The 24,678-nt window shown below is 40.4% G+C and overlaps 1 long non-coding RNA gene across 2 annotated transcripts; it reads right to left on the bottom strand.

Moving 5' to 3' along the window:
- Window positions 1–983: 983 nt before the first annotated feature.
- On the bottom strand, window positions 984–24,678 carry LOC148044624 (uncharacterized). Of its 2 annotated transcripts, none has more exons than XR_015697391.1 (4): window positions 24,528–24,678; window positions 21,053–21,114; window positions 18,754–18,901; window positions 984–1,825 (listed from the first exon to the last, which is right to left on the bottom strand). It is a non-coding gene; the product is annotated as an uncharacterized LOC148044624 (long non-coding RNA). The 2 variants fall into 2 exon arrangements; XR_015697392.1 differs by lacking the exon at window positions 984–1,825 and adding an exon at window positions 2,580–3,046.

The raw sequence follows: 24,678 nt of genomic DNA, 5'->3' as shown, positions 1-24,678 counted from the left end.
CTTGTTCTCTTTCTCTAGGACCAGGTGGGGCAGGGTGTCCAGCCTTCAAGATATTATGGTAAAAGTCTCGGGCCTTCCATACTGAATTAAGACGGTATCTTTGCCCTTGATAAATGAGTGCTAGCCCAACTGGTGCATCCCATCTGAACTGCAGCTGACGATTTTTAAGCTCTTCGACTAAAAAAGCATAGTCTTTCCTAGATCTTAGCATTTGAGATGGTATCTCTTTCAAAACAGTCACTTCCTGACCCCCAATTTGAAGCTTGGTTTTATAAGACTCTTGCAATATCATATTCCTCATGTCTCTTGTGGTAAAGTAAATCACAATGTTCCTTGGAAGTTGCTTCTGTCTAGCAAGCCAGGAGTTAACATGATAGACCTTTTCAATTTGCCAATCAAAATTCCCCCCTGGCCTTCCCATCAGACTATCGAAGGCTTCTGAGAGAATCTGTTTCAGATTTTCCTGGTTATTTTCACGTAAACCTCTTATTCTTAATGCAAGTTCCATTTGTCTATACTGTAACATAATAATTTCTTTTTCAGCATCTCCGACTTTTTGTTGAACCAAGTCCATTTTCGATACCAAATTAATATTAGAATCACTAAGATCTTCTAATCTGCTTTCAATTCCGGAGACATATTCTGAAAACGAATTAAAAACCCCTAACATGTCATCCCTGATCTTCTGAACCCAGGTCTCAAGTTTATCAGACAGTTCTTTATGAGCAACGGATATCTCCTCCTTAATTTTTGTTTCCATCGTAACTACATGATTTTTAAAGACTTCAGCCAGTTCTTTCTGAAAAGTTTCTTTAGTTAACGGCTCCCCTATGGGGGGAGGAAATAATGACTGTAGTTTCGCGCCGGGGCGGGGGAATTGCCCGCACTTTTTGAAACAGGGGGGGAACCTTTTGGATAGGGTTTTGCTTAGAAGCCATTCCAAGTTTTAATCTTCTTCAGCCAATTAATAAATCTATGCTGGTCAATTGTACAGCAATTGCTGTTTAATTTAGTAATAAATCACTCCCTTTCTTTGAAGTTTTAAGCTCTGTAGAAATTCAAAGCCTGATCAGTGTTACGAAGCTGCTCGGCGCCATTTTATATATCTCTTTAACAAGTAAGATATCAGAAGGAATTCTTGTAAAAATGAAGCTAATGATTAATACAAACAATTAAAAGTTCACGTGTATAGGCTCTGCTCGTCTTGAATTCAGTAAATCAATTTTTTGTGCTGAGGGTGAGTGGTTTGCTTTGTGCTGCTAATAAGCAGCAGGAGTTCTTGGCACAGAGACAATTCTGCTTTCGGGTGCCCTTCCTCCCCTCCCAGACTGAGAAAGTTAGTTGGCGCGCTGCCCAGCACAATTAGCTCACCTTATTCTCCTAAGCCCGAAGAAAAGGTAAACAAGCTGTCAAACGGCTGATGAATTGCTGTTCAGACAGTTTAATGCAACCAGGAATCCAGAGCTGTTAAGGACCAGCTCCCACCGGCAAACCCTCCCCCCACCGGAAGCCATTCCACCATGTTAAAAAAAAGGAAAAGAAGATAGATGCACTTAATCTCAGATTAGTCAGTCTGACATCAGTTCTTTGGAAGATCCTAGGAAAAAACTTAACAAAGTTCCTTAGAAACAAACAAAGTCACAGGAGGAAGAGCCGCAAGCTAGACAAACTGCTGAACTTGTGGAAGAAGTACAGGGGTGGCAGATTCTCAAAATTTCCATTATGGTTTATTCCAAAATCAAACTGATAGTATTTTAGATGCTAGATGGCTCTTTTGGTTTTGTTTAAACGATGTGCCTTTAATGTGCCTTTCGTTTCCAGTATTCTGTAAGAAGGGACAAAGAAACAACAACAGTTCAGGAGATGGAAGAAGATTTGAACATTTGAGAGAAAAAGGATTTTGTTTCAGATTCAGAGCAGTTCCAGAAGACTCTGGCAAACACACCCGAAAAAAAAGGTTGTTCAATCTTTGACAATATTTTTGGATTTGGGATGAAGATGGATTACTGCAATGAGCTCTATCCTTGAAGACTACCCAGAAATTTCAATGGGTCCAGAATGCAGCAGTAGACGGCCACATTTTTGTTGTGTGACTTACAGTGGGTGCAAGTCATCACTTTAACACCCTCTAATGGCACACAGTGAGGTTATCTATGGTATTGCCTTTCCCTAAGGATATCTATCTGTCCTACAAAGTCAGATAGGGTGGTAACACTCTTAGGTCTCTTCCCCTATATATTGCCATCTGATGGGAGATAGGAAACATGCCTTTTCTGTGGCAGCCCAACCCTACGGAACACTCTGCCCCTTAACGTTTGGCAGGCCTCCACCCTTTTAGCCTTCAGTAAAGCTTTGAAGACCTGTTTTTTTCCCCAAGCACTGGATAACATTGGATAATTGCATAATGGGCATTTGACTTAGTGCCAGCTCGCTGTTGTTCTTAATGTTCTGTGGTTTTAATCTGTTTAATTTTATAGCTTTAATATGATTTTATATGTTGTTTTATCTTTTGGTGGGAGTTGTTTATTTGATTAGATGACGGTTATAGTAAATGTTTTAAATAAACAATAACATAAAATAAAACCTTTTTTATTGGTCCTGCAGAAAAGTATGGCTAAACCTCCATCCAATCCAGTGTATTCAGTTGAATATCTTGATCAAATATAATACCAGATGCACTACACATATTGACAGTTTGGTTTTACCAATTGACAAATCCATCTACAGATGAGGTTACCTTTCTGTGTTAGCTCTAACTAAAATTTGAATTGTACATTGATTTTTTTTGCGCCACACTGCACAAATTAAATTGTATGAAGTGGTATAGGAGGGAACTCATTCTCCCAAGAATTATACCCTTATTATAGCAAAATGTGAGCTATTTGTTTGCCACTAAGAATGTCAATGTGACTGCCATAACAAAAGTCAGCTTTTGACCATGCCGATATTTGTATTCCCATGATACAGCAGGAGCAGCAACACCTTGAAATAAAATCTTTGGCTGCCAGTCACAGCTGAAGAGTTCCACTTGGCTTCCTTATATCACCTCAGAAAAAAAAAGACCAAATATAGAATTAAGGAAAGAATACAGTAGCATCCAACAAACAGAGCAACAAGTGATATTCTCCATATATAGTAGAAGGAATAAAGGTAATTTCCGCCTTTAACTTTCAAAGATTTCTCTTTTACCTCTCCCTGAAGTGAAATGTGAACATAAGTGAAACTGATAAAAGTCAAACAAACTTAGATTTGTAGGGCCCTGGGAAGATGTTGTACTTTACGAGATTGTATAAGGCAAATCTCTCTATAGAAATACTCAATTGGACAATGTTAGAAGAATGGAAAAATGTTCACAGATGACATAATTGTACATGTGTGTGGAGAGGCTCCTCTGATGAAATCTGCCAGGCTCAGCAACTAAGCATAAAGTTGGTAAGAAACACATGTACAAATTAAGCACTCACAGAAATTAGCAACAGTGTGAGGAGGTCAAAACTGCCATTACTTTCCTGCTTCTCATGTTTCTTACAGTTCTTCTTGGCACAATTTACTTTTGAGCTTTTTTGGAAATTCTAGTATTCTTTGGAAGAACACAAATAACCGTAACAAATAAATAAAGTGCTAATGCTAGAAACCACCCAATCAAAATAAAGGCTTGAGATGTTGTTTTTAAAGGAGAGTGCAGACCTTGTGAACATAGTAGAATTATTCTGATATTCTGATTGTGTCATTATCTACAGAAGGATTGGTTAATGACATTCTTGGGGATGGAATCACTTAGTACTTCAAGAAGATCATACTAAATAGAACAGGGGTGTCAAACCCAAGGCCTTTGGGCTGGTTCCAGCCTCTGGGGTGATTAGATCTGGCCTGTGGGGCAGCTGTGCAAACAGCAAAGGACCAGCAGAGGGTTGTAGGAAGCCATCCTAGCCAAAAATGGAGATCAGGAGTCCGTTTTCACTGGCAAAGCACTCGGGCTACAACATGAATGACGTCAAGCTGGCCATGTCCATCCTGGCCACCCCCACCCCCCAGGTCAAACATAACCCTGATGCAGCCCTCAATGAAATTGAGTTTGACATCCCTGAAGTAGAACTTCAAAACAGAAAGACCAATTCATTGAATTGTTAGTGATGTTAGTATCAAGCAAACAATAATTTACTACAGAATGCTCATAGCTGTCTTAAATTAGAAAATAAAGCCAGGAAGGCATGCAAAGCAGAAAATATTGTAATCACAGGTACTTTCACATAGATCTAAATTCCAGTCATGAAAAAAGAAGTAAACATTGGAGATTTCCTTAACAGATATACCTCAGAACAGTTGGTCATTGACTTGACCAAAGAGGTCACAACTCTGGATGCAATTCTAAATAATGCTTAGAATTTAATGGAAGTTTTATTCACATGATTAAACCAGTGCTATTAAAACAGATTTATATGTACATGGAAAATTGTCAAGAAACTTCAACATTGGCATTTAAGGACAGACTTTAAGAGTCTCTAAAATAAAAGAATTGGTAAAAGCACTTTGGAAATAAAAATCAAAGTCAAATCTCACCACCATGTTAGGGAGTTATCAAAGTCTTAATAGATAAAGCTCAGCTGAATGCATAACTTCAGGAAAGATTCATAGCAATAGAACTTATATACAGCTTCACAATGCTTTACAGCCCTCTCTAAGTAGTTTACAGAGTCAGCATATTTTCCCTCCAACAATCTAGGTCCCCATTTTACCAACCTCAGAAGTATGGAAGGCTGAATCAACATTGAGCCTGGTTTGATCTGAGCTGCCGAACTGCAGCTAGCAGTCAGCTGAAGTAGCCTGCAGTACTGCACTCTAACCACTGTGCCACTTTGGCTCCTAAGATACCATCTGTCTGTAAGATTAAAAAACAGTGTTAAGAAAGTGAAATTCTTCAACTATAAGTGCAGACAAAATAGTATTTTAGCCTCATAGACTGAAGTTACCATTTGGTAACTTCAACATGTTGAAACCAAAGGCATCAGTCTGTTCTACCTCCTGCCCTGTCTGATTTGTTCTATCAATTGTATGGTGAGAAATGGGAGAACTGAGAGGACTTTGAGGCGTTGTTTCTCACAAGGAACTCACTAATCTGGATTTTGTTTTGTTTTGTTTTGGGTTTGGCTGCTAATATGAAGACATACAGAGATCAAACACATTTCTTAGAAAAAGGACCCTTGCTGTTACAGTTGAGTCTGCTGTTTAGCAAGTGCCAAGGAAACAAAACGATAGAAATGAGCCTATGGATGGATTAAATGCCACTATTTGTAAGAAAGGGGTAAAAGAGGGAGACAGAGCAGGAAGATTAACTATTAGGGTCAGAAAAATCTGAACAAGAAATGGAAGATTTGCTTTTCTAGAGAAAATTTCCAGGCAAACCTAGATAAACTGAATTAACTTCTCAAACAGAGGGAGTGTTATTCACGGAGTTCTCAAAACAAACAAGTTCTATCCGAATGCAAACAAACATTCATGGAATTTATGCCATCAGTCATCTTTACTAGAGTTACTCTTTCTCTACATCTTTTCCTTTTAGTACTCTTAATTTTATTTTACTTTTATTTGTTTACAAATATTTCTTTTAATCAGGATTTTATGGACAGTTTATGCATAATTTACACTGTGTTCCTTTGGCATACAGTCTAGAACTATTAATTTGGTTTATAAGTAATCCCAGCCCATTAAAGTATCAGTAGGTGCCAGTTGCCAGCAGGTGTTGGACGCCTGCAGGCAGCTTTGCCTGAACAGGCAGATTACTTTCACAGCTGATACAACATGGGCTACTTTCTCAATGTTAGACAAAACTGACAGTCCAGAGAACTCAGGAGTGCTGATATGAATCTCAATGGAGAAGATATTAGAAACAGAGTAAAACATGCAAAATTGGAATCCACACCCAAGTTTGAAAAATGTCTTTGGAAAATACATACATAAACACACACCACTCAGAAACCAAGCGTTTTCTTTTCCCAGGATGCAAAACTCAAGGAATGGAATCTCTTACCCAATTTGTTTATCTATGTTAAAATGCTGACCAACCACAAATGAAAAAAAAAGAGATCAATAATGTAAAGAAAAGTTAAAGCACTGTTGATATGATGTGTGTCATGTTTGCAGTCATCAGACTAATGTTGAAATATAGTAAGCGTTTGAAAGAGTCCATAACACCTTTAAGCAGCAGAGGAAGGAACTTGTGAGTCCCTTCTTTGAGGACTATTTGTCTTCTCAAACACTCAAAATTTTGAAACCCTTTTAAAGATCTTTACTAAGCTGCTGTCATTTTAAATGATTTCACAATGACGCCCAGAAACATAAGCACTTTTCTAATTTCCTTCCTTATGCCAAAGCTGCAGAATATGCAGTCAGATTGCCCAGTAGCACAATGGTTAGAATGCAGTATTGCAAGCTAATTCAGCTCACTGCAAGGAGTTTGATCCTCACCAGCTCAAGGTTGATTTAGCCTTCCGTCCTTCTGAGATCGGTAAAATGAGGACCTAGATTATTGGCTGGAAAATATGCTGACTCTGTAAAGTGCTTAGAAAGGGCTGTAAAGCACTATGAAGTAGTATATAAGTCTAAGTACTATTACTATTGTATCCTGTGTGGTAAGAATCTAGACCTGCCACAGAATGCATCACGCCATTGTTGGATATTTACTCAGTTTTGCTGAAATGTTTTCCCTGCCTGTCAGGTGTAGATCACCTAGGAGTTCTGTTTTCCTGCCACCTCCTGTGATTTGGTGTATATGATGTCAACTTCTATGGGGCAACCAGCCAAGGCAGGAGAGTCACACTGAGCTCTGTTATCATGCTGACTGGTAAATGTTTAGAGTACATGATGAAGGTTCTCTTCTGATTGTAATTTAATCCCAACATGCCAGCTGTCAGGAGCCAAGATCTGAATGCAGAAGAACCAGTTTACTGGCTGTTCCAAAAGCAAGACCATGCACTGATGTATATAATGAAACCCTAACCTTTCCTCTCTTTTTACATGTTTGAACAGCTCAATGTTCAGTTACTTCTCCTACGTTGGGAGAAGCAGGAAACCGTTCTAAAAGCAGTTATATTTCCTCTAGGCAATAGACCTTAGCAGAAAGTAACATAAGGCAAACAGTCTTAATTGGAGAGGAGCAGCAGGAAACATACCAATAAAAAAGTTTAAAACAACGCTGGGCTGCTACAGATCCAAAGATGCAGTTATTACACTGGCTTATACAAATATTGCTTTACTTGTACAGTACAACCAAAATATTTAATGCCAGAGCATTGGATTTAGTTTGTGTGGTGGTAGTGCAAGATTATTTATGTGTCCCTTGGAGTAATGTGCCAGTGGGCCAGGGTAGGCAATACCATTGTCATAGTGATGGGCAGAGGGAGGTATGGCAGAAGGCTGGGTGTAGGCCACATTCAGGAATACTGGATCTGTTATTTGAAAGTGGTTCTACTGTTTGGCCCTTGGAATCCTCCTTTGGTGTCTGGTGATCAGTTCTTCAGTGGCCCTGGACTTTCGCTGAGGGTATTAAATGTCAGGTTAGTGTATAACTAAACTGCCTTCCTCCATGATCTTATCCAGATTGAGGGCATTGGCCTAGCATGTTTTACTGAGGTGTAGTTGGGCCCAAGAGTCCAAGACTGAATGATGGCTGTGATCATCCATGAGACTTTCAGGGGCTCTGCTCCACTAATACCGTAATTGGTTGAAGCTGGGCTTATATAAGGCAACAGATGGAATTCCTGCTGGTGTACTGCTTTCCCTGCTGCCTAGTGGCATCCCTGACTGAGATGCTGGATTCTTTTGCTGCATTAGCAACAGAGTCCCAAAAGCTGTTGGTGTTTGGAGGTTTCAATCTGTCAACCAGTGATATTATATCTGCAGCACCCCAGGACTTTGTGGCCTCCATGGTAATAAAGGGCCTGTTCCAAATCATTGGCAGTCCAACACATATTGGCAACCACATGCTAGATCTGGCTTTTTTCTTAGCGCACAAGAGATGTGATTTGTCAATGGAAGACATTAATGTTAGTCAATTGTCACTGACTCTTCAGTCCCTGGTTGCCTTTCAACTCATTGATGATTCCAAAGACAACTTTGGGGTTTCCCTGATGATCTAAGTATGGTTTGTCCAAGACTGTAGACATTGTCTGGAATGGGTAGCCAGGGCCTTGGACCATATCACTGCAGTCTCTTCCCGTGTGCCAATTCCATGGTACATTTTGGTTTATTGAGAGATTCTAGATGAAGCCTCAGAAGAAAAACATGGAGCACTGTTGGAGAAAGACTTGAAGTAATCTGATCAGCCATAAATAAGAACTCATATAAGGGATTACCTTGTGGTGATAACAGTGGCAAAATGCCAATATTTTGTATTTTTGACTGAAAGTCACCCAGAATTGGTTTAGTTTGTTAGTTTAGTTTAGTTTTATTAAACTTGTATGCCGCCCTATTGCCCGAGGGGACTCAGGTTAAAAGGTACAGTGGGTGGCTATATAAATATTTTAAATAAATACAATATTTCTTTGCCCTTATTGTCTCCTGATAGCTGTCCATTGCCCTGTTTAGAATGCGTAGTCCCTATGGGGTACATCTGCAGGGCCACAGTGAGAATTATCCAGACTGTCTAGTAGATGCAGATCACTTTGCTTTGGACTCTGACTGGACAAGGCAGGACAAGGTTCTTTGGGCATGGTCTGATAGTTTGATTGGGGATGAGTTTGAGCCAATGATTCTGGAGGAAGAGTACAGGTCTCGCTATGCTGTCAGTTCAACAACCTCTTTACTGGATCTGGGACCCTCCTACTGACCATGGCCAAGGAGCTGACCTGCTAGAGTTGAGTTCAATTCTGCCTTGGGTAGAAAGCTAGCAGGATGACTTTGGTCCAGTTACTTTCTCTTGAGTCCTAGGAAGGAGGTGGCAATAGGAAACTCTTGTTGAAAAAGGCCGTGCCAAAAACCCTATAGAAACTGCTCCATGTCATTGCCAGGAGCCAAGACTGTCTCCAAGGTACAAAAGAAAGAGAAGAAAATAGTATGATACCCCTATTATTTGGACAAATAATTTCCTGGGTCATTTTATATCTATTTGTTTTATCTCCCTTATCAAACCGACTGCTGCTCTATACAAAACAATCCAGCAGTCTAAGACCAATTTATTGTATTCTGGTTAGGCAATCTCTACCCTTTTTTCCCTTCCCACAACAGACACACACAAAAACACACAAATGGCAGCAGCAAAGGCAGGATTTCATCATCTTCCTTACATAATTCTTAACGATTCAGAAAATTGCCAGATCACTTTAAACAAAGCCCGTTTGTGAAAGAGCAGACGCTGAAGATAATTGGAGGCACCTGTGCTACCTTCTTTTCCTTCTATATAAGTCTTCTCTCTAGCGTCACCACAGCTATTTGCCAATAAAACAGCAGGCTTGATCAGGCATGGGGAAGGAAAGAAGATGAAGCAAGGCTTGTTTTTTTGGGGGGGGGAGTTTTGTAGTCCTCAGGAAATGGAAGTGTAGTATCTAAAAGGTGTTTTTCTCTGCAGAATGAGGGGTGGTCAAGATAAAAAAGTATAGAGGCTCAACAAGGGAAAACACAATGTAGAAAGGTGCAAGAGCTCTATCTGATCACTAAAAAGGAACAACAAACAGAAGAAAAAAGAAGGAAACTCAGAATAATTCAAACGGAACAGGCTCTAGAAGAAAACATTGATATAATAGTAGATGTAATAATGATAAACGAGAGCCTGTTTGGGATAGTGGTAAAGGTATGTTAGAGACTAGTCAATCTTGGGTTAGTCATTCTTGCTCAGCCCTAAGAAGCTGGAAACCCACTTTTGAAAAGCTATATAGTGGTTTAGGTGCTGCCTTAGAGAAAAAGAGTTCTAGTTCTGTTTTAGTCATGAAAGCTGACTGGGTGACTTTGGGCCATTGCCTTTCAGCTCAACCCACTTCACAGAGCTGCTGTGTCTTGGGAAAATAGGAGGAAGGAGTATTAGGTATGTTTGTTGCCTTGAGTTACTTACCAAGTAATCAAGGTGAAATAAAAATCAAATATATAACAACCTTGCCAAGAAAACAGGCATTTTCCATGGCAAGCTGGTTGCACAAAAAAAGTAATAAAGTACAGAGATAAAAGTAATAGAATATAGTATAGAGGCAATTGTAACTCTCATAGCATAGTATAGAAATAATAGCAATAGGATAGAAGGAATAGGAAGCATTCCAATATACAGTATATAACATATTTTAAAAATCACCTGGTCCTGGTAACAATGTTTTTGTTAATTGGTTAGGCTATGGTTTAAAACCTGTGACTCCACCTTTATTACATTTACTATAATGTAGAAAACAGACAAAATGTAGGTTATACCCTTGTAGTAGTATACACTGGGATGGAGTTAGAGTCATTGATGAGAACTTTGCATTGGGCTTTAGTTTTTTTTTTTCTTTAACTCTTGCCTTTTTTAAAGTCACAGAATGAGGAGGAAAGATTGATTATAGCAGGAATGCTACTTATTAAGGAATAGTGAGATAAAGGGAACCAGACAGTGAATGAAAACTTATGGATTTACACCAGGAAATTATTGACAAAAGAAATGGGGTGGTGGTGGCATGATATACTTCAGAAATACCCAGTTTTGTTAACAGGTAACCAGCATTCATGGTCACATATTGATTAGATGTAAAAGAAGTTGTGGACTTACACTCTGACCAAAAAGTTTTCATAGACCTCCCTTCATTGTTGATAACTTCTCTAATAGGTTTACAGAACCCAAAGGAAATTGAGAGAAGCTGTGGAAAATCTGGTTGAATGTCTCCCACATAGTTTAGTTTTATCTTTAGCAGTGGAGAAATTAAAGAGATGTAAATGTGGTTTCCAAATAACTTGAGAAAATTTGAGTAAGCTTAAAAGGGGCAAATGTATGCTGGGAAAATACAAACAATTAGACCTAAATAAAAATAGAATTAATCAGTGTTTCAGTTAGTGCAAAGAGACTTGGAAACCCACAAATGCTGCATTTCCAGGAAGAGGACATGTCATAAAATATATATCCATATTAAAAAATGCATATGCTTATATATACTGACACATTGGAAAAGAATCACACTGATCAAAAGTGTTAAAGAGCTTTGCCAATACAATCTATTGCCTGTGCAATTTGTAGCATAAGGGATTCTGGAAACAAATCTTAATTAGCAGTTAAACCGGTAGAAATGATAGTTCTACTGATGATGTGTGACTAGGATTAAAAAAGAGCAATGGAGAGTCAGTCTCTGGCACCTTCAAGTACATCAGATCAGGAAGTTAGACTGTTCCTGAAACACTCACAGCTTAGGCAATAGGGAAATAGATGGCTACTGGTTTGAGTAGCAGCTTTTATGATCCTAGATGAAGTTGAAGAGTAACAGACCAATTTCATACTAAAATAAATTCTGAATGGAATTTCCACCCATCCTTCCCCTCACCTAAAACATTACTATATTAAAAGGAACGTTTTAAACAATTGCTTTTTAATGAGATTGTATATTTTCACTCTAGGCAGGATTCAGCTAAGTAAACATGGCCCAAAGAGTTTAAAATAAATACATTTGCACAATAGATGTGCATTTGAATGACTTATCACTTCAGCTAACTTAAAATCATCCGACCAAATTGTTTTTGTATTTCAATATCTAAGAACAGTTCTATCAACCCCACCCCCATGTTTATGTTCAAGTTGTATCTCTCTCACCCTTGCACATTTGCAATGTCTGGCCAAAGAATGTCCCAGATAGGAAGTTAAACTTTTCTTTGTACTTGGGAACTCCCTTAAACCCAATCCTGTCCCTCCCATCTGTAAAACTTCAGAGGAGTTTTGAGAAAAAAATGTTAATTGATTACCCATCACTTTACTGAAAATGGGAAGGGCTGGCAAAGAATAGTTAATGGCAGATAGGCATTCATTTCTAGAATGAATCTGACTAGCCCTGCAGGCTAAGGCGAGCAAGTTTAAAACTTTCCTTAAGGTCCCAAAACTGCCTGTTTTCAGGCAGAGCTCCCGGATCATTACCAGCTACAACTAGAGAGTCAGTTTGGTCTAGTGGTTAAGATGTCAGGCTAGAAAGCTGGAGTCATGAGTTTAGGTTCCACCTTAGCCATGAAAGTCAGCTGAGTGATTTAGGGCCAGACATGCTTATTCCACCCACCTCATAGGACTACTGCTGTTGGGAAAATAGGAGTGTTGGAAGAAATGTCCTCCTGGGTTCGGCTCCAAGTGGGAAAAAAGACATTGGAGACATAGAGGCTGCTTGGAAAGATGGTTTTAATGGTGGACAGGACCACATGGCTTGAGTCCTGGACAGAAAAGGTGATCACATGCTTCAATGTTGGTGGAGAAGAGAAGGGAGGAAGAGAAGCTGAGTCCCTGGTTTTATGCCCTCTCTGGCCTTTGATCTTGAGCTTATATTCTGATTGGTTGTCAGACTCACATGGGTCCATACAGGGGCAACTCTCTAGGCTGCGTTTTGAATCCAGGTTTGGTTGGGTTCTCAGATGCCATGTGGCAAGTTGGGTAAAGGGCCAATATTATCATGCCTTAATCCCATCACACTGGAGCTGAAGGGGAGAACTCTTTATTATGTAAAGTGGACTAGCTCAGGCTTTAATGGCTCATTGACAAAGGGGGATGGGCAGGAAGCTGCAGGCAGCTATTCTGTCTTTTAAAACGTGTTTCTTCCTTTTCACATCCAGAGAAATATTCTGCCTTTTCAATATTTCCTGGGATATTTCATTTTTCTGGGAGAGGGCTGGGTGATAACTTCCTACAGGAGGAAGGGAGTTATTTGTAAAAAATAATAAAGGCAGGATACAAATAAATCTAAGAGAAATGCAGCAAATGTGGCATAGTTCCCACATCTACCTATCTCTGTTTAGGGAAAATGATGCTGGATTTCGGTCTGTAAGATAACTGATTTAAGGCACATCAGCCTTAAAGGTGGAAAGAGACTGAAATAAAAGTGCAATTGTCTTAAGTTTCTATCTTTTAGTGGGGATATAAAATAGTTGCATAGTTGTATGACTGTTATATAGTATACAACTTGCATAGTTGGTCAAGACAAGGATTGTGTTACATGCAAATCTCAGGTGTCTCAGATGCCAGACATCTGAGGACAGAAGAACAACCATAGCACAAGAGAAGCGAGCATTCCACAAAGCCAGAGCTGCAAATGCTGCAACAATGGTGCCCACTCATCTGCCCGACCTGTGGCAGAACATTCTGTGTCCGTATAGGCCTTACCAGCCGCCTGCGGACACATCATGAACAGCCCACAACCTGTTAGATGTCAAGGTCCACTTCGAACACGATGGACAAACATCACATGAAAATCTACATCTGCTACAGGAGAGGATCTGAAGATTAACACTTTTTCTTAAATGGAATACTTTTAGTAAACTAATAAATTAATAATTTATATTAATCATATTAATATAAATATAATTTAATATAAAATTAATATGAAATGTTCTAGGTACCATCATCATGATGAGGTGCTATTCTGGGAGGTGTCCAGCTCCATTCTTCCCTCAGGGACCATTCTCTTGACTTCAGGAGGCTCCATGAAAGGAACGCTTTGGGTCACTTTCTTTTCGTTCAGATGCAATGGGCTTATTTTCAGACATGCTGGAGAGTCATCACTAGGGAACCAAGACTCAGGTGATCCCATGACTTGGCCTGCTGGTCTGATGATGCAACCTTCGGGCCTTATTTTCAACTGAGCCAGGTTTTGAGCCAAGGCCTCCTTGAAGCTACAGGCTTTAATCTCTTGTGTCTGCCAAACTCAGTGGAGGAGATATGCTGCACAGTGTCTGAAGAGATGAGACTCCATGGTTTGTGGAAATCTCAAGGCCTTCAGGAGCCTCCAAACACAGCCCAAAAATCGCTCACTGGCATTAGTTCACCAAAGATGAACACTCTGCATAGATTTCTGTTAGTGACATTTGCATGGAATGATCAACTCTGAAGGACCAATGCAGGCTAGCATTGCAGCATTTCTTAGTAACAGACACAACACAATCAATTGGTGCGGTTGTGCTAAAGTTATACCCATCAGGTTTTAGCTTATCTGGCAGCTATATTCTATTTCTTTTTCTGCAGCTATCCAATGACAATTTCACTTCATTTGTAACCTGTATTTTTGAGGGTGCAGAGTAGTTTGTAGAACTGTTTGTGACTACTGGCAGTGTTGACTTTGAGCAGAGGATTACCACAGCCTAAGGAAATTAGAGTGGTCGTATCCTTTGGTACACAACTGAATTGCAATATTAACTGCTCTACTAAAATTGGAGAATGGAGTTAATAAGAAATCTTATTATTAATGTAACTTGCCCTTTAGGGTTGGTGAACCTTTTCCTGATTCTGAAGATTCAGGGCAGCTCCCTCAAGCAGAGTAAATGTTAGAAAGTTTGGACTCTACAGTAAAGTATTGGAGGAGAGAACAGAACTTGCCATAGAATCTATTTTGCATGGACTAAGAAAATCTTCTGCCCCAGATGTTCTACCCCATAGTTGCTGTTTCAGCTACTAGTCCGGTTATATTTTGCACATGGAATGGGGCAAAAAGGTTCTCACCATTCATCTCAGGCAGCAACATACCGATATCTTGAGCTGGCTTTGATAAAAAGAAACTCTCTCTATTTAGCTGAGTCAGATCAACTTTGTCCCTGATAGTAAAGTTGGGTAAGTTAAAGGCTGACATTAGGATTATTATGGAGAAAGGAACAGTAAATGTCATTTATTGAACACAGGAAGATTAGAGCAAAAACATACTTAAATTTTGGAAGGATGTTTAGGCAGCTGCTTATGTAGGGCAGAGCAGTGTTGACATTTTGTTGATAGCAGGAGCAGATGTAATTTGGAAAACTACTTCCACTTTAGCCATGAACTCAGAGGAAATTTTCTTTCCATCAGTTACGAGATTAATAATGGGCTATGCACTGTGGCAGTTTTAAGGATAAAATGTTTGAATGTTTATTGGCATACAATATATTGCATTATGATTATGACAGCAATTCTAAGGGGCCCTTAAAAGAGAAAACAGTCAAGTTCTCGGCTTCTCTGTAGAGTTCTTACAGGCATTGGAATTCTTAAGATCTTCTAAGAAAACTGCTTTCTGATCCCACCTGTTGTTAAAGCACAACAGCTGAGTTGTGTATCCTTACTCAAAATAACCAACCATTGTGATGTTATCTTGTGATGGGCATCAAAGGAGGCACAGTGGTTGGAGTAGGCAGCTGAGCTGGGCTGGCAGCTGAGACAAATTGTCCCAATGGATTTCTGAGTGGGAAAAGGTGGAGAGTCACAAGGCTTTGGCTGTGATCAGATGGCTCCTCTTGCTACTAGCTCTCAGTTCACTCTTATGGTTGACAAGTATGTTGTTGTAGTGGTTAAAGCCACTGGGCTACAAACAAGGGACTGTGAATTCTAGTGCTATCTTAGCAACAAAGCCAGTGGGAGATCTTGGGCTAGCCAAGCTCTTAACAATGGCAGGCCACTCCTGAAAAATGATACAAGAAATTAAAAAAAACCTGATTGAAAGGTATCTATATATACCAAAATACTCCTGAAATTTGGAGACTTTTGAGAGAGAATTCAGTGTAGTCCCTTAGATTGCAAAGTCTCATCTAACTCTCAAACTGGTCAGGATCTCTGAAGCACCATTTGTCGCTAAACAGAGGTTATAGGCCATAAACATTCTTGGGACATTAGTTCCAAAAGCAAATAAACTTAAATATTTCATTTGATGGAAGTTTGCTGGTCATACAATGAGAGGGAGGGAACAATTGCAAATAGTTAGGAGCTGTGAAGCTTTGAACAGCATCCCATTTCTCTCCATTCCAAGCCATTCTCAGAATCACCTTGGTAAAATATTTGGCACACTTTTCTACACTCCTTCTATATTGCAATTTAGCTTGTGATTAGCTTAAAGATGTAAGCAAAAGAACAATTTACTGTTGCATTGTATATATTCCTCTTTCTCTTTCCTCTCCTCCACGCTCTTGATTGCTTTTATGGAATTGGACCTTCAGCTGTAAACTGCTCAGAGCAAAGTTCCTTAATATTCTGTAAAGCACAATCACACTAATGATGCTGTATATATATATATATAATTAGTAGTTCAGTCAATAGTCGTGCTATTATGAAGGGAGTGAAGATCTTGTGGTATTTTAATTAGCCTTCCCTAGGTTGTTGTTAACCAGATGAGTTAAGATTAAAATTCTCACTGGCTAAGCCAACTCTGGGAGTTTTAAGTCTCAAAATATTTAAAGGCACTGGCTTAGAGGACATTGTTTTGGGGTAACTAATTGAGTTGCCTAGGCTTTCACGGACAAACACATTTCATTCAATACATCAAAATGATATATACAATTGGAGCTATCTATATATTTCAAATATATAGAAAGTTAGCCCTATTAAATCTGGATTATAAAAATCTCACTAATTATAGAATAGTTACTATTGTAAATTGTGATGCTTTGTGGTTATCCAGATTTTTGCAACCCGGATCTAGACCCAAAACGCAGGGCTGTCTTGCACTGCAGCCTTAGCCATAAATCAGCTAGAAATAGCATAAGAGGTTAGCATAATAAATCATTTTCTGGCTTTCTACCCCTTCCTCCACTTTGGCTAAAGCGATGGCTCAGTTTTCTGTCCAGACTGTTTATTACAATTCCCAATAGATGAATTCTGCTTTTCTTTCCTTCCTCCTTTCACTTTCCTTTTCTTGGGTGGGTCTTTGAGGACACATGGTTTCCACTGATGGACCTTCTGGGTCTACTCTCCTGCACTAATCTCCCACTACTTCAAACTTTCTCATATTTTATATCAACTGGGGAAGAAATAAACGTTCTTGTCTGTGAGATGAGTGGCTACATAAATTAGATAAATCAATAGAAAAGGAAGCATTACTGTTTCAACATTCCATCAGTGAAGTTTTTAAACCATCCAACAAACCAGCCTTTCACCATTCTGCTGGTAGCCCAGCTTATTACATTTCAATTTTTGGCTTCTTTTCTATCCTAATTGTCACCAGGGATTCAAACCCACCTCTATCAGAAAGGAGGTATAGAGGTAGATAAAAAACTGTTGACTTGGCTTATCATCAAGGTTTGCTGCTTTACAGGTTGATCATGCTTCCAGTCACCAGACTGCACAGGAAAGGAATAGGCACAATGTGAGAGCAGCCTAAATCTGAAGACTGCCGCACTACAGATAACACAAGTACTATGATTCATAGTAGCAGGGATTAGAAAGATCCTACATCTACAGAATGGAATGCAATCCACTATGGACATGAAGGTGACATTGATAGGGATGGGAGTGGTTGCAATACTTTTGCAATACTTTTCCCTTCATTATCTGGGATATTCATCTCATCTACTAACTGCAGAGGCAGTATGTACTCTTTACAACTTTAGGAAAGGCTAGTGGCACTGGCAATCATGAGTTGAAGCCTTTTCCTCCTTTAGGCCTCTTTTCGGACTAGTTATAATGGTGGCCTCTGCATTATGACACAGCATGAAAGAGAAAACAGTGTTTTGGTATAATTGCACCATTCCTTGACAATGCTAATGGTTAAAATGCTCCTTTTCTCCGACTTTCCTAGATTTTTAATAAACATTAAAGGAACTCCATATACCAAAATCCAAGGGGCCCTATCAGGAGCATTGTATGTGTGGGTAGATGTGCATAACTTTTGGGTTTGTATCTTATTGGAAAAGATATATTATGACACCAAAACAGGATTTGATTGAGACAAAGTCCCATAACGATCTGTGCCAAAGGAAGTATACAGTAGTTCCCTACTGCCCAAACCATAAGGATCATAGGTGAGTTCCTGTTAGGTGGAATGACAGGTTTTATACCCCCCCCTTCCCACACTTCCATTTTTATATAAGAAAAAGTGCATGGGAAGATCTGAGATTCAGATGTTTTTCTGGGCAGCCTCTAGAGTTGCATCAGGATCGTCAGTGGTGCATTCCTTTTATTGTGGGGCGAGATCAAAGATAGAATGAGAAGGTACATCCAACAAAACTTGACTATAGAGATTTCATTTGGAATTCTATTATTGTATCCTTCAATATTTTCTGCTACTCCATTTCTTCCAATCTATACTCCAGCATACAAATGTAGTATAGAGACAATGAGGAAAACAGTGCTTTTGTGTTCTCTGAATTACTATCTTGCTGGATGCAAATAAAGTATTACAAAGCAAGATCTGGAAACTTAATCATTATACCTGTGAGCCCTATTTTTCTCTTACCTTTACCTTTCCCCACATACTGTATATAAACAGGGTGCTCAAAGTACAGTCTAGCCCCTTTAAAGATGTAGTGTTCTCTTGGTAGGTCAATATTTGGCAAAAGTTTGCCTGGAGTCCTTTCACCTTTCTCAAAGTAGAGCGGGGGCCAGGTGACGTGTTGTGTCCTTCCTGCCCTATCAGTCCACATATTCTCAAAGCACTGAAGTGTATCTCCTCCTCCCCTGCTCGTTGACTTTTGATTCGTCAATTTCAACCTGAGGTCACTTTACATCTTTTCCCTCTGTTAAGCAAAGCTAGGAATGTCCTTCCTATCTCTTTTTGATGAACATGACTGGTGGGGTTAGGCATCCAATTGTCCCTCTCTTGGGTTTTTAGTCCATTTTGCACATGGAAACTAAATAATGAATGAAACAAAAAAAATGTTCAGGCTTACTAATTCTGAGGATGAACATCTCCTCCACTTGGAATTCTCTAGAGATGGCAGAGGACCTCCCAAATGCTGCTGCCTTTTCTTCACCAGGGATGTTGGGATGGAGCAAGCAAATCAATGCTGGTTCTGCTTTTGTTCTCCATATTTTTTCCTGTGGTACAATTCAAAGGCAGACCTCTCTTTTAAAGGATTTTAGCTAGAATATGGACCCATAGCTGTCAATACTTGGTACATTTGCAGTCTCAGTTTGGCCAACAGGGGATTGATAGTTGTATGGCATAGTAGGCAGAGGATGCTTCTCTAAAACAGAAAGAGAGATCTCCCCCACCCCAATAGCTGAAGAATGCTGGTGGATGTGTTCTTTTACTATGCCCCATAGAGCACTGCAATTTCAAGGAGGCAAGTGGTCCCTGCAATGTGAGACCTTTAAAAGGAGGAGACACACTCTCTTCTCTTGCATCCCCCAGATGGACATGGAATTGGTAGTTTGTACAGATTATACAGCTGTACACATCAAGGTCCAAAGGCACAGGTGGGTTCTGATGCGTGAGTCTTCTATGACTTAGCACCTGCTTCCAAATATAATGTGGCTTTGGCTGATGTTCCAGAATCAATTGCAATTACCAGCAAGTTCTGCATTTTACTCTGAATGGCTTCCAGATTTAATCTCCAAAGAGGGGGACGGAAGGAGTAAAATAAGTACCTGGACCAAAATCTCCAAAGGCCCCTTGCCTCAAGAAAGCCTGCTTAGTAACTGGCCGACAAATTAGTTTAAATTGGCACTTGTATTTTTAGATGGAATCTAGAAAGTAACCAACACAAAAGCTAACTTTATTCTGCTTATCTCACTATGAACACAAAATCTAACCTATATTGTGATTGGCCTTTGGTAATTATTACTGGTCAGCATTTATTATACAAGTGTATATAAAGGTTGTGTATGACTTCCTTCGGTGAGCAGAACCTTGTAGTGTATCACTACAAGTTCAAGTAAAATTGGCTCAAGCAGATTATGTGGTCTGCACTTGTAATTTAAACTGGTTTGCTTCTAGCAGAAGTGCTTGGCTTGGTGGACTTTTCTGGATCATCAGCTGGTTCAGATGAGGACAACAAAAGGATTCATGTTCTGGACTATGTGGAGCCCTGTGGATTGCGGATAGTAGTTAATGAAGCATTGGAGCTTATCCAGCAGTACAGATACCATTACAGAACACACAGAGAAATGGAAGTGTATGGGAAGTTGGTTGTTTTTAAAGATGAACATGCCAATGCACTCAAGGAGCAAACGTCAGTGGGCCATGCACTAAATGAAAAGCAACTAGATGGAATGTTAGGTATATGGAAAGGAATGTTTGCAGTGTGATTTTGAGCTTCACTGTAACAATTCATTCCTTATAACTCAGGATTTCCATCCTATAGCAAAACAAATGTCCAGGATTCTCCTGACCAAAGTTGGATAGAAAGACTTCTTCCTGAAGTTTGACCTAGAAGCAGCGTGAACTTCCAGTGGAAGCCTGGGCCTGCTGCTTGCTGAACCCACCCAAAGGACCCCACAGAAAAGACAGGAAGGAATTGCAACCTAAAGAAATGACTGCCACATATCAGCAATGGTTTTGTACTGACTTATGTGAATTATCTCTTTCAGCTCTAATAAAACAAGTGTAGGAAAATCCCTATTCTTTAATACCCGCATCACAAACCCATGCCTATTTAGATCTTGATAGGCTGAAAGATACCTAGGTGCAAGGAAATCACTGCAAATGAGCTACAGAGGTTGGACAACAAATGATAGACATGGCACAGAAGTGTGGGATGAAATGAGGATGGGTGGAAAATTCTTACGTTTTTGTTCCAGACACTCCTTTCTCCTCCTCATCTACAATCAATTGGCAGGATTATTTTTGAACATGGAATTTAATACTTTCCCTGATCTTGATGGATCTTTCCTCAGAAATGGTACAGTTGACAGAGGTGACACCTGTGCACCTGTCATTTGTTTGTGCAACATCACAGGTTGAAGAAGCTGGGAAAAATCCCCAAAGCGCTTTTCTTCACTAACCTCCTGTTAAATCAGTAAGAGCAGCACCTTTGTTGGTTTGGTTACTGCACCAGAAGAGGGCATAGTGAACTGAGCAAGAAATAATTTCTCCCCAGCCCTTGCCTATGGCTATATCCTCTCAGAAAATATCAGAAAGTTTGGAATCAAATAGTAGGTACAATGAACACTTAGATGCCAAATAAATATACAACTGAATGAATTTAGAAGTGTCGAAAGAGTAATAGTAGTTATTCAATGCTATACCTGATCTCTGTTCCAATAGGTCTCTGAAAGTAAATTAGGTCAAGTAGAATTTTGAAGTTTTGCTGTGGAAAGGAAAACATTAGGCATAAATAAGTTCCATTGTCCCCAACAAGTACATATAGAAAATATACATTAGGCATGAGTACAATTTATGAATGCAGCTTAGTCTCTTTAAAACAGCCACTAGAATTTAAATCTACCAGTATATGCAAAACAGCAGCTGGCAGAATCAATTGCCTTTTGTAAATTTTGAACTTGTCTGATCTACAGAAAGAGACATAGGTCTCTGAGTTACGTACATCAAAATAGAGTTTCTAACCTTCTAACTGAGAATTGGTGGGTGGCATTTCTGCAGATGCTATTGCTCAATGGGTAAGACCTTGAAATATTTGCTGATCTCCTTCAGTGTGTCAAGAGATTCCATTCCAAACTCTGCTCATCCCTGTTGATCAGGCCTAATGAGTAATTTGAATTCTCTCTCTGGATACATACAGTATTATCAGTGCGGTTTGACAGTCATGTATTTCTCTCAGCAAAATGGAGGTTTGTGATATCCAGGTCAAAGTTATTTTTTTAAAAATTGTGTTAGCATTCTTATATAATTAAAACTAATACAAATACATTTAAAAAAAGTAAACTGGAACTGACAGAGCTGCAAAGAAAGATTTATCCAGAAGCCTGTACCAGATGGCATTCCATATTAGCAGGCACTCCAAGCCATGTGGAGGGCAGCCTTTGCTCTCAAATTACATAATTCTATGTCCTGCTTCCCAGCAAGCAATCCTATTAGCCTGGTCAGCTTAGAAAGAGCAGAAGGCCCTCTGATGGCTATTACAGCTCATAGCAACCCTATAGCATTTAGCAAAAAGCTATGCTTTTTATGCACACCCTTCTTTATATGTTAAGCAATATTTTAATGCAATATTCAGTCTACATTGCTGAAGATCTTAATGAAGCAGGGAGTGGGGTTGGATTTCTGTAATATCAACCAAAAAGTCCAAATTGAGAATCCAAAAGGAGACTTGCATTGCCAAAGAGTCTGATGTAGGAAGATGAGAAGCCCATGATAAAGATGAAATGAAATCCAGCAGATCCTTGCAAGTTCAAATATTTTTGGGTACTTAATATAGTTTTTACTCACTCCCTTTCTGAAGCATTCTATAAAAATCCAGCAAGCTACACGCATGCAATTATTTTCCCCAAAGCTCTGACCCTCTTGGGGGTCAAAATGCTGACATATGCCATATTGTCATTACATAAACAACAACATTACATAACATATGCCATTGCATCGTTCTAATGTGTGTGTGTAGTGATTTCATTTCCTATACAAACACACACCAGCCATATATTTACTTTCCTGGGAGTAAGTACTAGGATTTATTTCTGCAGGATGAGTTACATGGGGATTGGTAGTGAGGAACGATGCCACCATCTATCCCAATGTTCTCTTCAAGATAGCTTGTAAGGAAGTACAAACAGTAACAGACAGTATATTCAAATCAGAATTAAAATCATTATTGGAGCAATTTAACAGTTGAAAAGTTGGCAGAAGAGATGTGTGTGCCTGTGATGACCCAGGGCAAGTCAGGTGATCGTTCAAACCGCCCCTATATTGCTCCAATTTCCCCCCCAAATGCTCCCACATTTATGGCAAGTCCCAGAGCAAAGTGATTACACACACACACACACACACACACACACCCCTCTGGCTGCAAGTAGTCCAGCAAAATGGTGTGAGCATAACAGCTGCAAAGCAAGAAATCCAGTGGGGCAAGGAAATAAGTCAATGCATCCAGGAAGCAAAGGAACAAGGCAATTTAATTCAGGAAGCAAGAAATAAAACAAGAAGTCCAGGAAACTCCAAACGTTGGCAATGGCACACAAGACTCCCATGAATTCAGTGTTTGTTCCCAACAAATGCCCCTCCCCACAACATCTTAAATCTCAGTCCCCAGATGTGCCTTATGAAGAGGGGCGGGGCGCTCTTCTCCCAAGTCGTCAGGTCACCTGTGCTGTTCCTGTCTTCTCTCCACTCTCTGTGCTCAGGGAGCAGTAGGCAGTGGTCCTTACTCATCGCCTGAGCTCTGTCGCTCCTCATGTTCACTGCTTGCTCTCTCTTGGTCATTTTGCCCCCATTCCTCCCTGCCTACAAGCAGTCCCAATCCTGAAAGGCCCTGGCCTCACTTGGCCTGCTCCTCCCCACCTTCCTCCGAAGCCAATGAAGCCGCCCCCTCCCCTTCGATCCGGTTAGCTCCAGCTCTGTCTTGCCTTCGCAGATTCAGGCTTTGATGGAGGCATGACCATGCCACTTTTCTAGATACTGGGAGAATGGGGACCCAATGTACCTCACTGGGGAGGAGATTCTATATAGCCTAGAAGTCATACAGAAGAAATGCTCTCATGTACCAGATAACTTGAGCTTTTGGCAGCAGGGTTCTCTTCGGAAGAGAAGATCTGCAGATATAAATAATCAGGCATGTTCATAGTAGATGAATTAGGTTGTTTCCTCAAATTGATAGACCTTAAAACCATTTAGACTTAAAGGTCAACATCTTAAATTATACCCAGTAATCAATTAGCAGCCTGTGCAATTATTTAATATGACTGTCACATCTTGCATCTTGCACTGAATCGCAACTTGGCCATCACATTTTACTCTAGTTGTAATGTCTGTACTCCTTTCAATGTGGGGTCCTTGATGCTCTCTGAGCTTGTTTTCTTGCAAATGTTTCATTACCCTAACTAGGCAACATCATCAGTGCTAGAAAGGAGTGCTGTTGGCTGTCAATTTATATTCCGGTGACTTGCCTGTCTGTGTGGGTGGGGGCAGTCTTAGAGGCCATGAGTGATTTGGGGCAGGGATTGGCTCTCTCGTGCCTATCAGCTGGGCTAAAAAACAAGGAAATATAAATGAGTATAGCTGGGGGAGGGGGTGGCCACCTGAGGGTCGGAGCGAACTGGTTTTCTCTCAGCTGATCTTTGTAGCTAGCAGTTCGCCCAAACCGGGCCAAAATGGTAGAATCCCACCCCAGAATGTGTTGTATAGATGCTCGGAAGGGGCCACAACGAAGGACCCCCCCCCCACTCCAACCACACCCATGCTAACTACCAAAGTCATCTTCTGCTGGCATCAATATCCATGCCAGCTGCCTCAGACACTCCCCGCTGATCCAATTTATCATGTCCATAAGCAAGGAGGAGGGGAGGAGCAAGCAGGATAACACCACGGTGTGGGGAATGGCAGCTGCAGAGATCCCAAGCCGGGCATCCCGCCGCCGCTGATGCTGACCACCCCTACGCCGCTGCAGAGATCCCAAGCTGGGCGTCCCGCCACTGCTGCCGCTGACCACACCCATGCCGGCTGCAGAGACACCAGGCCGGGAATCCCGCCGCCGCCACTGACCACACCCATGCCAGCAGCCGCCAACACTCTTCATTTTCCTTTCACCGCCAACCGCCCCGTTTCACTCACAACGTTCCGGCTACGAGGCAGGAAATCGCAGCTCAAGTGTATCCCCGAGGTCCCAGGAAGTTCTCATAGCTGGACCTGGAACCAACAATGGGATAGGGTAGCCCCTGCAAGCCCTGAGAAGGACAATAATCTCCCCGAAATTCTCCTCAAA

Source organism: Thamnophis sirtalis, unplaced genomic scaffold (genome assembly GCF_051295495.1).
Source record: "Thamnophis sirtalis isolate CommonGarterSnake01/CBP01778 unplaced genomic scaffold, rThaSir2_p1.2 scaffold_7, whole genome shotgun sequence".
NCBI classification, from domain to species: Eukaryota; Metazoa; Chordata; class Lepidosauria; order Squamata; family Natricidae; genus Thamnophis; species Thamnophis sirtalis.
This window is presented reverse-complemented; position numbering and strand designations above follow the sequence as displayed.